General features: G+C 41.2%; 1 long non-coding RNA gene across 1 annotated transcript in view; it reads left to right on the forward strand.

Moving 5' to 3' along the window:
* The window catches only part of LOC141583610 (uncharacterized), a 10,986-nt gene extending 8,392 nt beyond the window's left edge, over positions 1 to 2,594 (forward strand). The window contains exons 2-3 of the long non-coding RNA XR_012516286.1: positions 331 to 422; positions 2,090 to 2,594. This is a non-coding gene — a long non-coding RNA (uncharacterized LOC141583610). The remainder of the gene's footprint in view (positions 1 to 330; positions 423 to 2,089) is intronic.
* Positions 2,595 to 5,352: the final 2,758 nt, after the last annotated feature.

Here is a 5,352-nt window from a genome sequence, read left to right on the forward strand (position 1 = left end):
ACCAGGATGGTCTCGATCTCTTGACCTCGTGATCCACCCGCCTCGGCCTCCCAAAGTGCTGGGATTACAGGCTTGAGCCACGGCGCCCGGCTTTTTTTTTTTTTTAAGTTTATATCCTTCATTGGAGAGACTTATTTATTTATTTATTTACCTATTTTGAGGTGACACCTTGCTCTGTTGCCCAGGCTGGAGTATGATGGCATTATAACAGCTCATTGCCATTTTAAACTCCTGGCCTCAAGCTATCCTCCTGCCTCAGCCTCCCAAGTAACCAGGGCTATAGACACATACCAGTACACCCAGCTAATTTTTTATTTTTATCTTTTGTAGAGATGAGGTCTCATTTGTTGCCCAGGTTGGTCTCAAACTCCTGAACTCAAGTGATCCTTCTGCTTCAGCCTCTCAAAGTGCTGGAATTACAGGTGAGTGACCACGACTGGCCAAATACACTATTTCTCCTGTTATCTGTTGCTCCAATTTAGTCTCTTTTAGTAACAAGGATCAGAAGAGCACATGGGTTACTTTAAGGAAAAAAAAATTTATATATATATATATATATATATATATATATATATATACATATATGTATGTATATCTTTGAGACAGAGTCTCACTTAGTCACCCAAGCTGGAATGCAGTGGTACGATCTCGGTTCACTACAACCTCCACCTCCCAGGTTCAAGCAATTCTCCTGCCTCAGCCCCCTGAGTAGCTGGGATTACAGGTGTACACCACCAAGTGAGGCTAAATTTTGTATTTTTAGTCAAGACAGGGTTTCATCATGTTGACCAGACTGGTCTCAAACTCCTGACCTCCAGTGATCTGCCCACTGCAGCCTCCCAGAGTGTTGTGATTACAGGCATGAACCACTGTGCCCACCTTTTTTCTTTTTGTCTTTTATTGTTTTTTTTTTTTCTGTGCCTTTTTTTTACTTTGTTTTATTTATTATTATTATTATTATTTTTTTTTTTTTTGAGTCTCACTCTATCACCTAGGCTGGAGTGCAATAGCACGGTCCTGGCTCACTGCAACCTCTGTCTCCTGGGTTCAAGCAATTCTCGTGCCTCAGCCTTTGAGTAGCTGGGAGTATAGGTGTGCACTACCATACCTGGCTAATTTTGGAATTTTTAGTACAGACGGGTTTTTGCCATATTGGCCAGGCTGGTCTCAAACTCCGGGCCTCAAATAATCCACCTTTTGGCCTCCCAAAGTGCTGGGATTATAGGCATGAGCCACTTTGCCCAGCCAGAAAGAATTTTTTTTTAAGTATACATGCCCAGGAGCCCAGGAAAAACAGAAAACAAAAGAAGACAGGGGTATGCATCTCTGCATGGATTGATGTTCTTTTCTTCTCTGTCTCTTGCACCTTCTCCCACAAACTCACTATTGTTCCTCTTCCCCTAGTTTCAGCTAGCAAATTTCAGCCTGTAGCCTGTCATGATCCTGATTTGGGTCCGGGAACAACCTTTCAGTAATGTTGCCCACAGCTCACTGGAAGCCGCCTTTTAGGCCTTTTGATTCAAGTTCTGTAGAGAGAAAGGGAGGGTGAGAAAAACAGAGAATCTGACTCACCCAGCTCAACCTCTTAAACCGCGCCACCCAGGTCATAGGTCACTGACAAGGAAGGCTCTGCAGGGACCAGATGCCTGCCCAGTCGCATTCCAAGCAAATGCTATGAGAGGAGTCGTGTCCTAAAGCCTACTGCCCCATTAAGAAGAGATGGCTAATGGGGAGGGAAGACAGGGTAAACACTCCAAATTGAGGTCACGCAGCAGTTTGTTGACTGTGCCCGTCTGCTGCCTTGATTTTTACACCTAGTGAGGCCAGGAGGGTAATTCCATTCACCTCCTCAACAGAAAAAAAAAAAGGCCTTTGTAACGATCATTTTCGTTTCACCTTTATCATCATTACGCCTGTAAAGTGTTTACATGCTTGAGATGTGACATCATTTTTCCTTTATTGTCATGTACTTATAAATGGGTTTTTGAGTACATGCCTTTAAATATTTGTGTAAACACATAAACGCATGTGTGTGTGTGTGTATTTAAGATGACATGTTTTTCTTTTTTCTTTTTCTTTTTGGACACAGGGTCTCACTCTGTCACCCAGGCTAGAATCCAGTGGTGTGAACACCTGTCTCAAACACCTCTACCTCTCAAGTAGCCTGAACTACAAGCAGTGCCAACATGGCTGGCTAATTTTTTTTTTTCTTTTTTTGTAAAGAGTGGGTCTTGCTGTGTTGCTCAGGCTGGTCTCGAACACCTGGGTTCAAGCGATCCTCCCTCATTGGCCTCCCAAAGTGCTGTAATTACAGATGTGTGTCACCACGCTAAGCCTTGTTTTTCACTGTATTATTAAAAACACTTGGAGAGATTGAATAGAGTGTTTCTTGGTGTTCAGGATTATAGCAGCATAGTTTCTAACTCACTTCTGTTTTCACTCAGCACCACAACAAACCTTTACTGAGCACTGTTGTAGGTGCTGAAGAAGTAGAAGTTCCGTGTCCTCACAGGATTCCCATCTTTACACGTACATCCAAAACATACAGTAATCCAAGAGATTTCTGCTTTCATATATAACACGTTCACAAAACGCACGCCAATGTCAGATGTATAAAATTCAAAAATAAATCTGTATGCTTTAAGCACAGGTTTCTATTTTCAGACATCTAAAATGTAGTATAAAATTTCTGATGGTGTGCTGTCTCTCAGACATAGTCTTAAGCTATAGATCCAGCAGGTAGTAGATGTTTTTAAAATCCGAGCTTCTCCATCCTAGCTGAGCAAAGTTGACCATCTAAATTCCAATAGGCAGCTGTAAGATTTGGGTCAGGCTATTGACCTCTGTAAATGATGAATTGTTTTCTTTATCTGCAAAAACAAAGATAATAATAGTACCTTCATTTATTTCTCACATAGTATTATTGTAAGAATACGAATTAAATTTTATGAAGTAGTAACAATGGTGAGTGACAGGTAGCAACGTCTCGGTATGAGTTGTCATTATTGAGGCTGAAGATTCACTACCTTCCCCTAATGATTCCCTGTGATTCCCCTAATGATACACCTAATGATTCCCTTCTTTGTCTCAATTGTTTATGTCTATGAGAACAACACGCCCTTTTACTAGTGTTTGCACTTGTATTTTCTCCATATTTTACTAATTTTGAAACGGCAACAGGCTAAATGGAGTCCAACATGAACGTAATTGAGTAAATGCTGTACTTTGACAGAGCTGGTGGCAGATGGACCTGAGCTGTGGGCTGGCAGGCAGCACCGCCGTGTGATAGCTCAAAAGGTTCCTTTGTTACCTGGCCCATTGTCCTGATGCCGTGTAGGAAAGATGGCTCACGTGCATTTCTATATGGTGTCTGTATCTGTGTAAAGGTGAATGTATAAAGGTCAAGGGCACAAGGAGATGGCCCCTCTCTTTTATTAAATTCCTGGAAATCCCAAAGTGGAGCCAAACATGATAAAGTTGATGTCAGCTTCCCATAGGAGGAATGCTTCAATAAGGACTTGGAAACAAATGGATTATATGCTGGACCAGAGAATGTGATTCTAAAAACAGCTATGACAGTTATAAGCTTCCATAATTTTTTTTTTTTTTTTTTTTTTTTTTAAGACAGGGTTTCACCATTTGGCCAGGCTGGCCTTGAACTCCTGACCTCAGGTGATCTGCCTGCCTCAGCCTCCCAAAGTGCTGAGATTATGGGCGTGAGCCACCACGCCTGGCCAGCTTCCATAATTTAAAGTAGTACAGTTTTGCTCCAAATTATATGAAATAAATATAAATATGCATTTTTATTATGAAAGAGACCGCAGTGAATTGAAAAGTGCATGACAACACTAAAAATATCACACAACTGTCACAAATCCTAGCTATATCAATTCTCCTTAAATAGTATCCCAGCTCCAATCATGATTATGTAAACATTTCAGTTTCTTTTCAGTTTAAAAACTGCCAGTGGGTGTGAGAGTGGTGGCAGGGGGTGGTGGTTAGGAGTAATTTATAAACAAGTGAAGGCCAGGTGTGGTGGCTCATGCCTGTAATCACAGCACTTTGGGAGGCTCAGGAGGGTGAATCATGAGGTCAGGAGTTCGAGACCAGCCTGTCCAATATGGTAAAACCCCGTCTCTATGAAAAACACAAAAATTAGCCAGGTATGATGGTGTGTGCCTGTAGTCCCGGCTACTCAGGAGGCTGAGGCAGAAGAATTGCTTGAACCCAGGAGATGGAGGTTGCAGTGAGCCTAAATCACGCCACTACACTTCAGCCTGGGCTACAGAGTGACACTCCATCTCAAAAAAAAAAAAAAAAAAAAAAAGTGAAATTAGCCTGTAATCTCAGCATTTTGGGAGGCAGAGGTGGGAGAGTTGCTTGAAGTGAGGAGTTCAAGACCAGCCTGGACAACATAGTGAGACACATGTCTCTAAAAAAAAAAAAAAATTAGCTGAGTGTGGTGGTATGCTTCTGTAGTCCCAGCCACTCAGGAGGCTAAGGCAGGATTATCACTCGAGCCTAGGAGCTGAAAGCTACAGTGAGCTATGATCCCACTGCACTCAGCTTGGGTGACAGAGTGAGAACCTATCTCTCAAAAAAAAAAAAAAAAAAAGTAAAATCAATGGTTTTAAAAATAATTTCCCTATAAAGCTATGTTTTTTAGAAACTATTCTCCCAGGCACCTGTCAGAAATAAATAAATAAATAAATGAAAACAAACAAACGGCTAACACAATAGAAAGTGTTTGAATGGATAAATAAAAACTAAAAGAAAAATAACTAGGCTTTCAAGTTTTTGCAGTATATTATTATGGGTTTTAAATTATAAAAGAAATATATGCTTCCTGTAATAAAATAAAGCATAAACATCTCGAGTTTGTAAAGTAAAAACTGAAAGTCTACCTGCCCCCACCCTCTCCTACAAGGTTTTAAATGTGAGAAAAAGGTGATTTCATTGGTAGGAAATGAAAAACCAATACCAGGGGCTGGTTTCAGCGAGTTCAGTGTTACCCATGGTTGACTGGGGCTGACAGAGGTTCCAGGCAACTCTTGCAAAGGCTGGTTCAACCTCAGGGAAGATGTCAGCTCTAACACTGTGTGCTCTTTCCAGTCTTCATCTAGCTGTCCTCCTATTTTGTTTTATTTTATTTTATTTTATTTTATTTGAGACTGAATCTTGCTCTGTCATCCAGGCTAGAGTGCAATGGCATGGTCTCAGCTCACTGCAACCTTTGTCTCCCAAGTTCAAGGGATTCTCCTGCTATGGCCTCTGGGACTACAGGCGTGTGCCACCACGCCCAGCTAATTTTTGTATTTTTATTTATTTATTTATTTTGAGACAAGTTTTGCT

This window comes from Saimiri boliviensis, chromosome 2, assembly GCF_048565385.1.
Source record: "Saimiri boliviensis isolate mSaiBol1 chromosome 2, mSaiBol1.pri, whole genome shotgun sequence".
Taxonomy (NCBI): domain Eukaryota; kingdom Metazoa; phylum Chordata; class Mammalia; order Primates; family Cebidae; genus Saimiri; species Saimiri boliviensis.